Consider the following 16,098-nt stretch of genomic DNA (forward strand, 5'->3'; position numbering starts at 1 on the left):
GCGTGCACAGAGGCGAGGACATCTCGTCGATTCGAATTTTATTTTAATATCATTTTTATTTGATTTCGTTAATTACTAATTTCTGAATTAATGAAATTGGGTGATTCAATTATTGGGATTAATTGATGAGCTTTATTGGAATTATTTTATTGCTTCTTGATTAATAAAATTAATGGGGTTGCAATAATTAACAAAGAATTGATTTATTTTTCGTCCGTTACTAATCACTAATTCAAAGCAATTATTAATTAATTTAATCTTTAATTACTAATCACTAATTCAAAGTAAGAAGTTTTAATTAATTAAAAATGATTTATAATTTAATATAGGATATAAGTTTAAATTTGTACTAATTGTTCAATCTTATTAACCAAACAATACTAAAATTATCCTAGACATAATCTAAGTAACCAAACATCAATATAAAATTTAGTAAAACTAATTTAGTCCAAGACAGGGGCGAATCTACAGACTTCTTTCTTCTTTTGTGCTTAAAAAATAATGGAATTCCAAATTAATGAAGGAGAATAGATTCATTCTAATTGAGGGAGCAACGCATAATGGTTGTGCGTCGTTCTTAATGAAACGCACAACCCTTATGCGTCGTTCTTTAATGACGCACAAGGATTATGCCTCGCTTAACGACGCATAAGAGTTATGCGTCATTAAAGAACGACGCATAATGGTTATGCGTCATTAAAGAACGACGCATAATGGTTATGCGTCGTTAAGGTGGCTTTTAACGCCCTACAGGCAGACGCAGCTCACAAAACGCACTTTTACACACTTTCATTTCCTCTCTCGGCGATTTCCGGCGTTTTCAGGCGATTTCCGGCGATTTCTCCATAAGATCCGGTAATTTGTTAATCAATTTAGCTACATTCATCATTATTCATGTTTATTGTGCTTTCATTTGTTAGTTTTACCCAATTTATACAAATTAGGGCTTGTAGGAAAAATGTCCCTAATTGTCGTTGTTTTAAATGTTTTTTATGCATAAATCATGCAAGTATTTGTGAGTTTGTATTGAGGTGGTAGAGTAGTTCAACTACCACATATGGGTATTGGTTATGAACCACCTCGTGCGAGGAGCTCCATCATATTAAATTCAGGTGTTTCCTATTCTGGGTTGGTAGCAATGATCTGTGATGCGATGGGAATAGATATGAACCAACACACAATTGAATTATTATGGAGACAATGTATAGTCTATGATTCCGGTATGAGTTATACATATTCTGTGATTTGCAATGATGAAAGTGTAATGTTTATGTTCAACAATGCTCAAAATTCAAGTGGGTGTATTGAATTATTTGTTGAGTATTCACCGGTGAGGAGTGCAGAAATCCCACCAGTTGTTGATTATGGTATTGGAGCATCTGCGAGGTTTGAACAAATGAGTTTTGACTGTGGTATTGGATCATCTGCGAGGGTGGATCAAATGAGCTTTGATCGTAGTATGAATGAGCAGAGAGATGTTGTAGATGTTGCTGATGTTGGTGTTGGATTGAATGATGAGGTAGATGTTGCAGATGATCTTGATGAGCCAAGGCCACTATCTGAGACAGAGCCAGACCCCGATGTCAGTGATGGTGATGGTGCTGATGATGTCGGTGCTAGTTCTGATGATGAGATAGTACCATGTAAACCTGTTATGCAAGGTGAACAACCACTTCCGGAATACAATCCTAGTGGGTTTAGATTCTTTCGTGAATTACCAAGTCGTCCTTCTGGAGTATCGGATGATGTGGTAATGAACATACGACCACACTGGGCGAAGTGGCTGGAGTCGATACAAATTTACATAAAATCGCCCGGCCGGGCATTTTAGAAAAATAAAATCGCCCGACCGGGTGAAGTTTCTGGACTCAACAGTGCGTGACGACATTCACCCAGTGACGCATAACTATTATGCGTCACCAATGAACGACGCATAATTGTTATGCGTCACCACGGAACGACGCATAATCGTTATGCGTCACCGGGTGAATTTCGTCACGCACTATTCAGTCCAGAAACTTTGCCCGGTCGGGCGATTTTATGTAAATTTGTATCGACTCCAGCCACTTCGCCCGGTGTGGTCGTATGTTGATTTTTGAAACATGTTTTGGGCATATGACGATATTTGTTTATATTTGTTTATCAAAATCATAATATTGTTCATTCCACCATAGAAAACATTTCACACTATTTATGTTTCATCATATAAAAAATGTTCAAAAATCAACTTACGATCACAGCCTGTTTCAATAGACACAAATACCAACATATGACCGAAATCTATCTAGATGGAGGCGTGAACTTTGTCGGAGCTTTCCCTTTGTTCTTCCTTGTTGAAAATCCCCTGAATACATTCTGCATAGCCCTCCCAATCGTACTTGATGGTCGTGAGGATCCCGCGGTCGGTGGTCGGAATATTACTTCGTCATGTTCCTCCCCGCCCTCTTCTTCCCCGCCCTCTTCTTCCGGACCCTCTTCTTCCCCCACCGGATCCATAAATTGATAATTCTGAAAGTACGTATCACGTCCTGGTTGAGCTGCATCCCAATCAGACACACCGCCAAAGAATGAATCACATGACGCGCGTGCTCCCCATTGCGAGGGCTCGTGGCTTGCACCACTCAGCTGAGACCATCCTGGTGGATCGTACTCCGGACTCAAGGGCTCTGGTACCGCATACTCAGGTTGCGGCTGCTGCTGCTGCGACAACCTATGCTGTCGCGTAATCCCATGCCCACCCGTCCGGACACCCGGCAGTCCATGACGAAGAGAAGTTGGTGGGCGTGGCGGCATGACCACATTTCGCCTTTGAGAAGATGGATACTCCATCGCATCAGCATGGTTCATCGCACGAAGTGCCGAAGCAGCCATTTCTCGAATCTGCCGTAACCGAGGGTCTGTGTCATGTTCAGAGGTCAAATGCCATATCACCTGAAGGGTCTCAACCTAGATAACACAAATACAAATGACATCATACTACGGTGAGCAATACAAACTTTAAACTAAAGACATTTTTATATAAAAAAACATCACATACCGCCAAAAAATTAGAAGGGGCTGCCTCGTTCATCCCTTCAGTTGACTGTGTCCCAGGTTGAACTAGGTACGACACGGTGATCCTATTGTACCACGCCATATAGCCCGGATTAATGCGACCATCCATTGTCGCCGTTGCATGGTCAAAAGTTGCTTGGAACCTGTCGTGGCGCAAGTCCCACTCATCAATGAAGAACTTATGTACCTTAGCCCAATCAGCGCCCTTCCTCCCACGGCGGTGACTTTTACTCAAATGGCCGGAGCTATGTAGCATCCTATCACAGTACTGAGGAATACGCTGGTAGCGGTTAAATTGTCGGGAAACGCGTCCAGCCTTGTGTGCCTCGACAAATGACCAGCACACCAAATAAGTATCGCACAAGTAGGATGCAGTCGAATCAATGCAGTACTCAGGGAAAATACAGTGTGCATAGGGTGTCCACATAAACTACAAACAAATAAAATAAAAAACACAATTAATTTCATACTATAGTAAGTAAATTCATTAACTAAGACAACACAAATAAATTTCACCTGGCCAGGACGGATCAGTGATAACTGATCACGATAATGAGCTACTGAATGTCGGGGAGCATTTCCAATTTCAGTAACTCCGTGCCACCTATACATAATATTAATGTCAAAAGTTATCAACATAATACATAATTATGTGAGTTAATTTAAACAAAAACATTACTTGGCTCCACACGGGGTATACGGCGTGTGCATAGGCGACATCAAGAAGGCTGGCCTCAATGTAGGCATTCTTTCCCAGGCCCACAGCTGCAAGAGAACCATAGGTCCACCCACATCTCTTCTCTGTCTGCCTATAGAAGCCTCGCACAAATAATGATACAGGTATGCTAAAGCAGCACTACCCCAACTGATATTAGCCACATCTTCCGGATCGTCTAAGGCATTTAACCACATAAAGGGGACCTTGCACCCTGTGGTGTCCGGTAAAATAAGCCCCCCTAACAAGATCAGAGCATGCATACGTGCTCTTTGAATGTATGCATACTCAGGCAGCCCATCACCCAACGGCATCGTTGCTTGGTGGATCAGAGACGTCATCAACAAACCACCGTGCTTCGTTTCGGTTTCTGCGTCAGGTATCCATCCCAACAAATCTCTACACTTGCTGGACCAATCTTCAAATCCAACAGGGTAGTCACGGCCAGTGAAAACACGACCGTCTGCTCTCAAACCCCACAGGCTATGCACATCCTGTAAGGTTACAGTAACTTCACCAACTGGAAGGTGGAAACAGTGTGTCTCAGGCATCCAGCCCTCGATCAAGGCCGTTATTAGCTCATTGTCCATCCTCATCGGCCTTCCACATTCAACCACGCCTCTGAACCCCCATACATCTAGCCAATACATCACATTTTCATGTATTGGCAATGCCCACACCTTACTCTCCGTCCTACGACTTCTCAACACATTTGTTGTGCCATTCGCCAACAAGGAGCCTGAAATATGTTCGTTCTGATGAAACAGTAGTGATGGATCCTCAGGTCCATAGCATAACTGTTGTTCGGAACTTGCAGATGCCTTCTACTTCAAAACATTCACCCATGATTCAATTTTTTTCATAACAACTCAACAAGCTAACTAAATTGCAACTTAGGGGCGCAATATATGCATATGAAATACCCAAATTACATAAAATCGCCCACCAAAAGGGGCACAATTACAAAAACTTAATCAATTGCTTCTACCCATTCAATTATATGCGTATGAAATACCCAAATTACGGAAAATCGACCAACAAATCCAACAATTTCATCATAAACCCTAATTTTGCTAAATTAAATCCATATGAAATACACAAATTACGGAAAGTCGACCAAAAATTCCATCAGTTTCATCATAACCCATAATTTCATCATAATCCCTAATTATATACAACAAAACAACAAAAATATACCAAAAATCCATCAATTTAATAAAAAACCCTACTTTTACTAAATTACGGAAAACCTGCCCAAATTAAACATTAAAGGATGTATTTAGCCAAATTGAAGAACAATTACCGGAATATGGTTGCAAAATGGTGGAAATTCGCCGGATTTTGCTCGGATTCGTCAGAAATCGCTTGATTTCGTCGTTTGGTTTCGTCCCCTGCTTCTGCACGTTCGTTTCTGGCTGGTTCTGCCTTCTGCCCGGTTTAAAACTCAACGAACGACGCATAAGAATTATGCGTCGCTAAATAAAGACGCATAAGAGTTATGCGTCGTTAATGAACGACGCACAATGGTTATGCGTCAATATCTAACGACGCATAACCCTTATGAATCGTTTATTAGCGACGCATAACGATTATGCGTCAATAACTAACGACACATAATTATTATGCGTCTTTCTGTTAGTGACGCATAACACTTTTGCGTCACTCCCTGAGGCGGAATACAAGTAATGCTCTTCATTAAAATAGAATTCAATTAAAGTCATTTACCAAAAAAAGAATTGATCGCGAATCTACATTATGTCTAGGTGGGGCATTCGCCCCTCCTCATTTTCCAACACATGTATATATATTACCTATTATAAATTTTATTTCATTCAATCTCTTACTAAATGTCCCTCCTCAAAAATACTTAAAATTCCTTCGTATAAAAATTTGCCCCCCTCTCTACAAATTCCTAGCTACGCCCCTGGTCCAAGACAAGCCCATCTTAACTTATCCTATATTGAATCTCATTATTATTTTATCTTTCCAACCGAACAGGCACTACGTTGATAAGTTATCAAGTTGACAACTTAAGAAAAGTTAGCAACGGATCATCCCCAAGTTAGCGATATGCCAATATGAAATGATATGTCAATTAATATATTCAATACTTGGTATTCTAACTTGATCTTTAATTTTTAAGGGCCCCAAGGAAATATTTTAAGGGCCCCAAGTCTTTTATGCTAAACAACTTGTTCAGATACTCTTTTACATCATCGATCTTGCAAGCATCATTTCCAACTAATATGACATCATCAACATATATGAGTGCAGCCACATAAACTCCATTTCTCTTAAAAATGAATAATGAATGGTCAGCTCTTGATTGACGAAAGCCAATATCGACCAAGGCTCGAGTGAACTTATGGTACCAATTTCTCGAGGCTTGACGCAAACCATAAAGTGACTTTTGTAATTTGCAGACTCGGGTATCTCCTTCCTTTGCAAACCCATGTGGAATCTTCATGTATACATCTTCCACTAGATCACCATGTAGAAAGGCGTTGTTAACATCCAATTGATGTATCACCCAATTTTTCTTGGAGGCAATGGCAAGTAGGCTTCTCACTGTGACATGTTTTGCGACAGGCGCAAATGTCTCATGGAAATCTATCCCCTCAATTTGTTTGAATCCCTTCGCCACCAATCGCGCCTTGTAGCGCTCAATTTCTCCGTTGGGTTTATATTTGATTTTGTAAACCCATTTTGAGTCAATAGCCTTCTTTCCAGGCGGTAATGATACTAATATCCATGTACCATTTTCTTCCAAGGCTTTTATTTCATTTTTCATTGCCTCGCACCATCGGGGATCTTTTACGGCCTGATAAAAGAACTTTGGCTCATCATGAGAGGTGATGGCAGCAAGGTAAGCCTTATGATTATTAGAAAATCTATCATAAGAGACAAAATGTGCTAAAGGATATACCTCAGAGGTTTCTGAATTGGCGATGGGCTGCGAATGGTCAATGGACTTTGGCAAATCCATGACATAGTTTTCAAGTCGTTTGGGCTGGTACTTAGTCCGTTCACTTTTCCGTGTGCCCTCACTATCTCGCCGACTGTCACTTGCAACGACTTGGGTCGGCTGATTTCTAATGTCTTCCATAGGCGTGCTATCTACAGAGTTAGACCCATTCGAATCATCCATTGCACTTCTTCCAACTCCAGTCAGTAACTCATCATCTTCTTCCCATTCTATTTGTCTTTTCTTGTTAACATCACTGATAATGACACCTTCGACCCCATATTCTTTGAAAGGGATGATGTTTTCAACAAATTTAACATCACGGGATGTGAAATTTTTTTTTGTTTTAAGGTCAAAAACTCGATAGCCCTTTTGAGAGTATGGGTACCCAACAAAAATACAACGTCTCCCCCTTTCTCCAAACTTATCTCCCCCTTTCTTAGTATCTTTGGCATAAACTAAACAGCCAAATATGCGAAGGTGGTGGCAAGATGGTGTTTTTCCAAACAAAATTTCATAAGGTGTTTTGTGTTTTAGAACTTTAGAGGGCAATCGATTGATTATGTAAGTAGCTGTCAATACACATTCCCCCCAAAACTCTATGGGTAACTCAGCTTCAAAACGTAATGCCCTGGCAATTTCTAGAATGTGCCTATGTTTTCGTTCGACTATCCCATTTTGTTGTGGAGTATCAGTGCAAGACGTTTCAAGGATAATTCCATTATCTCCATAATAATCAATCATGCTTTTAGATTGAAACTCAACCCCATTATCTGATCTAATCCTTTTGACATATTTACCAAATTGTTTGTGCACCATATTACAAAAGGAGATCAAAAAATGACTCACATCGGACTTATGCTTCATAAGGAACACCCACACACCTCTACTAAAATCATCAACTATAGTAAAAAAATAATGAGCATCTGAAAGCGAAGGAGTACGATAACCACCCCAAATGTCACAATGAATGAGTTCAAAACATGAAGTGGTTTGTATGCTACTGATAGGAAATGGAAGCCTAGTCAATTTGGCTTGCAAACAAGAGTCACAGTGTTCATTATTCTTTCCAAAACCACTAAAGGAACCGTCTAACTGCTGTATTTTTAAACTCGAAGCATGCCCCAATCTCTTGTGCCAAGTTTTCGAGTCTACTTTGACTGAGAGAGCAGTACCTTTCTTGATAGTCGGTTCCAGGAGGTAGAGACCATCGCAATGCCTACCCATCCCAATCAGATTCCTCGAAGGTAAGTCCTGCATAACACAAAAATCCGGAAAGAATGTGAGAGCACAATTCAAATTTCTTGTCAATTTGCTGATGGAAAGCAGGTTGCACTTGAAGTCAGGTATATTCAAAACTTGGTTTAGTTTTAATCCATTGGATAGGTTTGCATTCCCAATGCTCTTGACTGGAGTCTGGAACAGTTTCTCCGTTCGGAATCTTGACAGGTATTTCAGTTCCACAGCTCGTTTGGTTCTCAAGTAACATGCTATCACATGTTATGTGTTCTGTTGCCCCTGAATCAATTATCCATGAGTTCAAGTTATTTATCTTACCGGCCATGTTCGCGGATGTAGGATTTTCTTCACGTGCTACCTGCGAGGTGTCTCCACTTTTGCTAAAATATTCCACAAGCTTGGAATATTGTTCAGTTGTTATCCCCGGAAGAGGGCTACTGCCTGCTACCATGTGTGCTGATTTGTTGGCTCCTCTCAATTTGTAGCGTGAATCCTCCTTCTTGCCACTGTTTCGTCCACCCCTCTCCCCTTGTTTTGGGTAGCCAACAATTTCATAATCCATGTGTGCGCGCGTGTGGGCTATACAGCCGATCTTAGTCCACTAGAATTATTATATGTAATAATCCTGGCGTAGAGGAGTCGCAGGTGGGGGTTTTGCAGGGGATTCTGGCGTAGGAGGCGGAGGCGGAGGCGCGGGAGCTGAAGAGCGGGAGGCTCTGGTTAATGCAGCGGAGGCAGGGCTGCACTGCGTCCAAACGACGTCGCTGCCGGTGTCGGCGATGGCGACGGTGGGGACGGGCGGGGTGCCGATGGAGAATTTCATGAGATACTCGCCGCCGCCGCTGGTGAGATCCGGCTGCGGCTCCAATTTGGATCGCTGCCAGCGGTTGAGGAATCCGGCGGGATGGACGGAGAGGTGCAATGCGTTGATGAGGCGCTGCGACGGCGGGAGGGAGGTGTCGTAGGAAGGATACTGGGGAGAGTCTCGGTGGATGAGATCGGTGGTGAAACCGGCGGTGGTGGCGATTAGAATGAGGGAGATTAGGGCTACGTAAGATGTGGAATTTGATTTGTGGATTATGGATTTTGCCGCCATTTTTAGTAACGACTAAGCTATTTAATTTAGTTAACTACACTGATATTTTTTTAATCACGACTCTATTATTTATAGGTTATGTAAAATGTCTATATAAATTTGTCGAATTGATTGTGTGAATTACGATTGATTTTAATATTCTTAATTATTGTAAGATTATTTAGCTTAATAGCATCGATTCAATCAAAAACTCTATCACGTTCTCATTCTCCAAATTTTTTTCAATTAAAACTTGAGTCAGCCCTTACCCCAGATCAAGCTACAATACCACGACTTAATTGATTTGGTTATATCTTTTTTAAAATTGAAAATTGTATAATGTATAAATAACAAAAAATTACTACTTTTAACTAAATATTGAAAATTTACACCGATTCATAAATCATAACTATGATAGAATTTAATTAAATACTATCAAATCTTACATGAGGGAAATTGGATTGTTGAAATTTAAAGAAAATTGTATGAATCGTTTAGAATAATACTATCAGCAGTATATTGTGTGAATATGTATAGATATACTATGAAAAAAAATTGGACCCTTCTCATATATTGACAATGATAATACTATTTAGTAAAGTACTATTAATGAAGATTTCTTACATCATTTCAACAATATACTCTTATACTTCCCCCTCATTACGTGTTTTATTTAGTAAAGTATTAATGAAGATTTCTTACATCATTTCAACAATAATTACGTGTTTTACTTTGTGTTTTACTTTGCCTCGACGTGTATATTAAGAAATGTAAAACAAATGGATAAAAAAATTAGTGAAGTGTGAATCCTAGTTTTATACTCCATCCGTTTTATTGTAGTGGAGTCATTTATCTTTTTAATAAAATTTCTTCTCACTTAATTTACTCTTTCTTATTTTATTCTCTCTTCATCTATACCTTTTTCATTTCCTACTTTATTCTTCCTTTATTTAACTCACTTAACACATTTTTTTAAACCGTATGCCGAAAAGAAACGTCTTTACTATCACGGAACGGAGGGAGTAGTAATAAAATGTGAACACACAATGTTGTGCCTGAAATGGAACACTATGACGTGCATAGTTGATCTTATTCTATGTCATGGTCTAGAACACTATGCCAATATTTGTGAAAATTTTCATTCATGCGCATGTTTCAAGTTGACTGTCAAGCGCATACAAGTTAACTTCCTAATCAAATGCAGAAAATAAATCTCTAGGATCGAAACATCGTTTCCAAACATATGAATTTAAGAGAGTAAAAGTGTCCTGTTATAAATGAAGCAACGATCCAAAAAGATATTTCCCTGCTCATATGAGAAAGAGACGAGGTCCAAGAGAGTCCTCACTCACTCTCCTACGGTTGTTTGATTCAAGAATACTACTTCAATATTATAACTAGATATTGGGCAGGGGCCGCGCGGACGCAGGCCCCCTCTGTCACATATTATAACGCAGGCTCGACCACTTGGGCCGACCTTAGACGGACGCCCATCCTCAGTGCAATGAAGTTCACCAATCTAGGCCATGGGCCTTATGGATCGCCCATCGACCCCGTCCAGGTAAGTAGTTTTCATGGTGCTACTCGCCTCCATTTTATCTGCCTACTTTCTTTCTATTATCTTCTCACCTACCGATGTGAGATACTCTTTTGCTAATAAAACTCTACACTACACCCATTTTTTCTCCACAAATCCTTATCTCCTCCCTACGACTCTTTTCTATATATTCCTCATCCTCTTATGACTTATGTTATGAAAACTCTGCATCTCGACGAGTTGATCTGTATTATCATGTCACAGCTGATCATCAATTATGTTCAAGATCATCTGATAACAGTAGTAATACTTTAATTCATACACAACAGATACAGATTATAGCTAGTTGAACACTTAGCAAATGATTCCTGGTCGGAAGATTAATAATAATCATACGGGAGTATGGTGATCGTTAGTCTACATCCTAAACACCAACAACACATAATTTTGATTGCCTCCTTAAATTATTCAATCTTTCCAACATGTGAAATTTGAGAAGATGAAATTTCGAGATACAGTTACATGGAGAACTCAAGCATCTCTTTGCAGCCATTCTGACATGTGTATTCTTGGTTTTAGAAATGCTTTAAAAGACTAAGATTAGAAGGTATAATACCAGATTTACCTACTTTCTAAGTTCATTGCCTTGTGCTTTTATATTAGGCAAGCAACAAGAGAACATAATTGAACACTATGCCTCTGCATAATTGATCTTCTGTGATGGTCTGGTTGAAGCTGAAGAGTTCATTAATCAAATACTCAGGTTTCGGACTCTCTTGGTTGAAGCAGAAGAGTTTAATGATTCAAATACAATTAAATAAAATCTATTTTCCGATTTAAGTTATCTTACAAATTTTGATTCAAGAATTCTATTCCTGCGTAAAACGGTAGTTTCAGGAATCTGTGGAACCAAACCCAACCAGGGGAGCAAAAGTTTAGACTAATATGGGCAGGGGCCGCGCGAACGCAGGCCCCCTCTGACACAAATTATGACGTAGGCTCGACCACTTGGGCCGACCTTAGGCGGGCGCCCCTCCCGAGTGCAATGGAGGTCGCCAACCTAGGCCATGGGTCTTATGGATCGCCCATTGACCCCGTCCAGGTAAGTATGTATCTAGGTTCTACTCCATCTTCTTTTATATCCCCAGTTTCTTTCCCTTCTCTCTCTCCCACCGATGTGGGATAGTACTACTCAACATCCTTTTCCCCTCCCTCAAACTCTTGAAACATATTTCTCCCTATATGCATGAGTGATGAGTCTAAATAAAACGAGGACTAATATTAATTATCATTGCAAAATCTGATGTTAGAGAATAGAGAAGCAAAACAAGTCAAGAGTCCATCACAGACTATATAAATATGGTCATCTAAGCTCTCTTTCCAAGCAAGATCACATTTTGATTGTCATCTAAGTTCTCTTTTCATCTCCGAACTTCATGATCGATTATTGACTAAAATACTATATAGGTCCTAAACATATGACTGAAATATGAAGTGGTCCAAAATGTTCAATTTTTTAAAATCGAGTCATAAACAAATGAAATCATCGTCGGATCGGTCCCTTTTTACGGTTCCGTCAAAAACTAATAGTCAACGGATGATTAGTGAAATTTTGACTATTTTAGATTATTAATCCATGAGTTATTTAAATAAAATAAAATTGAAAATAAAAATTAAAAAATGATAATGATAATAATAATAATAATAATAATAATAATAATAATAATAATAATAATAATAATAATAATAATAATAATAATAAAGAAATTCACTGTCAAAAAAATAAGAAATTCACAACGGATAAAAGTGATTTTTTATTTTTTTTATTTTCTACTATATTTTAATTAATTATAAAGTAATATTCTAATTTAGTCAAAATTTCACTAATCGTCGGTTGACCGTTTGTTTTTGACGGAATCGTCATAAAAAGACCAATCCGGCGACCATTTTATTTGTTTAAGACTCAATTTTCAAAAAGTGAATGTTATGGACCAACTTTGTATTTCGGTCATATGTTTAGGACCAAAATAATACTTTACTCTTGATTATATTTGGTGTCTCTCTAGCATTCCAACGTGGAAGATTTCAAGTTAACGACAGTGAGCACTGAAAGGAAAAAAACCATGCTTTGACTGCATCCTAGTAATTCAATAGAAAATAAACTACGGCTTGTATTCTATATTTTCAATTTTGAAAGGGTAACCTTTTCGGCATGACGAAGCTAGTAAGGACGTGGCGGGCCATGGTCCCCCAAAATTTTGAACAATTACTAGCTATATATTGATATTAGACATAAGTGCAGTGCTTATCATCCATGCTATCATCCATGCTATGCATGAAACAAAAGATTTTCAAATAATGAAGATATATTAATAGCTAAATATATTAAAGCAAATAATATAAAATAAATAGTATAAAAATATTTTTACAGATAACAATATAATCCTATTATAAAGTGTATTAATAATATTATAAACAACAACAAAAAGAAATTTGTACTTCTCTCAACATACTGTAAATGAACCATTTCATATTCATCATACGATTTTATACAATTTTAATACTCCCTCCGTCCGCGAATAAGAGTCTCAGTCCCACATTCCACGCACATTTCATTTAAAACTAATATATACAAGTGAGATTCATATTCTACTAACTCTTTTTCTCCCATTTTTCTTCACATTTCTTAAAACTCGTGCTGCCAAGGAATGAGACTCCTGATGGCGGACGGAGAGAGTATCTTGAACTCCCTCTGTCATGCTCTAAGTGAAGCATTTCTATTCCGGCATGAGATTTTATGTAGTATTTTTTTGTGAATTAAGAAGAGAGTAAAGTAAGAAAATGGGAAAAAGTAGAGAAAATCATGTTTCTATTTTTAGAAATGTGTCATTTAGGTGGAACATCCCAAAAAGGAAAATGATTACTTAGAGTGAGACGGAAGGAGTATGAGTGTAGTAATATTAAATAAAATAAATAACAAAGAAGGAGATGTGTGGATGAGATAGGATAAGATATACAAATAAAAGATAATGTAATACACAATCTAAAAGAAAAAAAAATCAAATAATTTGAACGATTAACGAGTTCATGATTTCGTTCAATTAAAAAAACATATGTATTCATAAGTGCTAACAAAAAAACATAGAAAAACAACAATAATCAGTAGTTTATAAATTTTGAAAAACTTCTTTGTAAACAATATTAACACTGGCATTACCTCTACTATCATCTTCATCTCTACAAACTAAATTTTTCAGACCTTCAGGACTCATGACTCATGACTCTAGATATAGCAAAATGTAGTTGTCCATGACTGAAGACTATTTTTTTTTTAAATAATCGAACATGAGAGAGAGATTCGCCTTGACTTTTATTAATAGTCATTGCATACGACACAGCCAAATGAAATTTTCGTCGTTGGAATTTGAATTACAACCTTGGATCAGACGGTATTATAGGAAAATGTAGACTGCATTCTTGTCCCCTGAAAATAAAAGATACTCCCTTCGTCCCACTTTAAGAGTCCCGGTCATTTTTGCACACACATTTTGTAAAAATCATAATAAATAGTTAAAGTGGAGAAATGGTAAATTAAGAGAGAGATTAAGGTAGAGAAGAGTCTTGTCTACATTATTCTCTCTTTTACTTTACCATTCTCCACTTTAACTATTTATTATGGTTTTTACAGATCGGGTGTGCAAAAGTGACCAGGACACCTAAAGTGGGACGGAGGGAGTATAAAATATCTCTCACCTCAAGTAATTGATTTCTTTTATGCCGTAATTTTGCGAATATGATAATAAATAGTTAAAGTGGAGAAAAAGTAAAGTAAGAAAAATAATAATATAGAAGAGAGTCGTATCTACATTATTCTCTTACTTACTTTACATTCTCTCCACTTTAGAACATCCGCAATGGCGCCTGTCTCGGCGGACGTCCGGCACGCCGGTCGGACGTCCGCTCGAGACGTCCGTCATTGTGCAAAGGTGACGCGGATACGAGCGTCCGCTGCGGACATCGGAGTTCTGCGGGGTTCCCGGGACGTCCGTGGCGACGTCCTTGCGGACGTCCGCCATTGCGTTGACCCCACGGACGTCCGCGCAGACGTCCTGATTATTTTATTATTTTTTTGAAAATTCTATAAATACGGCTCATTGAATTTCATTTCATTTGTCCCACTTGTATTAACGAGTATCTCTCTCTCTCTAAATACTTTTCTTTCGAAGATAAATAGAGCACCACGATAGTGATTCCTCCGCCACGAGCGAGTCACATGGACCGATCTTTCCCGTTGGCGGAAGTACCCCAATGTCCGCCATGATGTCCGGAATGGCGGGGATGATGCCCCAACCTCAAATGACGGCGGGGATGATGCCCGGGTACTAGCGGCGGGGACGACGAGGGTACTAGCGGCGGGGACGACGAGGAGTGAGACGACGGTTTTTTTTAACTATGTAATTTTTTTTAATAATTATGTATGTTTTTTTAAAAATAAATTGGTTGCAATTTCTTCGTATTTGTGTCAAAATTTTAATTTTGTAAATTGTTTAATTCTATAAATTGTTTAATTTGGTGAATTTGTGAATTTTTATTATTGTGGGAAGTCTGTCGGGATGTCTTTGGGGATGTCCGCCACTGTGCAGTGGGATGTACTTATGACGTGGCAGTGCAGTGGGAAGTCCTTATGACGTGGCAGGAGGTGTTTTTGGGATGTCCGCGGGGATGTCTGACGGGACATCCGCACCACTATGGTTGCCCTTAACTATTTATTATCATTTTTCTCAACTAGTGCCAAAAAGCAGTCAATCACTTAAAATGGAACGGAGGGAGTATAAGATCGATGGTTAGATTTATGCTTCTTGGTTTGTCTTGATATTACAAACAAAGTTTAAAGTCATTAACTACATAGATTAGTAAACAAAAAATACTCCATCCGTCCCGCTTTAGCAGTCCCGGTTGATCAATTTCGGGTGTCCCGCTTTAGGAGTCCCGGTTGAACTCGGTGCATAAAAATTGATGTCCACTACATCAATTTATTTATTACATCATTTAAAGTGGGACCCAACCTCCACTAAATCATTTATTTATTACACACTTAAAAGCAAAAAAGTAAAAAAGTTGTTTGAAAAGTGGGACCCAACCTCCACTACATCATTTATTTATTACACACTTTAATACCCCTTAAAACATGTGCCCGACTCAACCGGGACTGCTAAAGCGGGACGGAGGGAGTAATACCTTTGAATCATGGAACACACACTCTAAGAGCATCCATAATGGGGCGAACGATAGCCAGCCCGATGCATCGGGCGCGCTATCATCCGTCACTGTGGCACCGCGGACGATGGATGATGCGTCGTCCGTGCCCGACGCTTAGTCCGCGGACGAAGTGCGGATGATATGGCATCGTCCGCGTCATCGTCCGCCCATTGTGGGCGACGCGGACGATTCAACGTGTTTTAGTTTTTTTTTTAATTCAAAAATTTTGTTATATATATACCCCTGGCTTCACT

At 38.9% G+C, this 16,098-nt stretch overlaps 2 non-coding genes across 2 annotated transcripts; both read right to left on the reverse strand.

Moving 5' to 3' along the window:
• Positions 1 to 10,456: 10,456 nt before the first annotated feature.
• On the reverse strand, positions 10,457 to 10,617 carry LOC121778006. Its single transcript, XR_006045581.1, has one exon. It is a non-coding gene; the product is annotated as a U1 spliceosomal RNA (small nuclear RNA).
• A 917-nt stretch (positions 10,618 to 11,534) lies between these two features.
• Positions 11,535 to 11,695, reverse strand: LOC121777998. The gene has a single exon (XR_006045573.1). It is a non-coding gene; the product is annotated as a U1 spliceosomal RNA (small nuclear RNA).
• Positions 11,696 to 16,098: the final 4,403 nt, after the last annotated feature.

Source organism: Salvia splendens, chromosome 18, assembly GCF_004379255.2.
Source record: "Salvia splendens isolate huo1 chromosome 18, SspV2, whole genome shotgun sequence".
NCBI classification, from domain to species: Eukaryota; Viridiplantae; Streptophyta; class Magnoliopsida; order Lamiales; family Lamiaceae; genus Salvia; species Salvia splendens.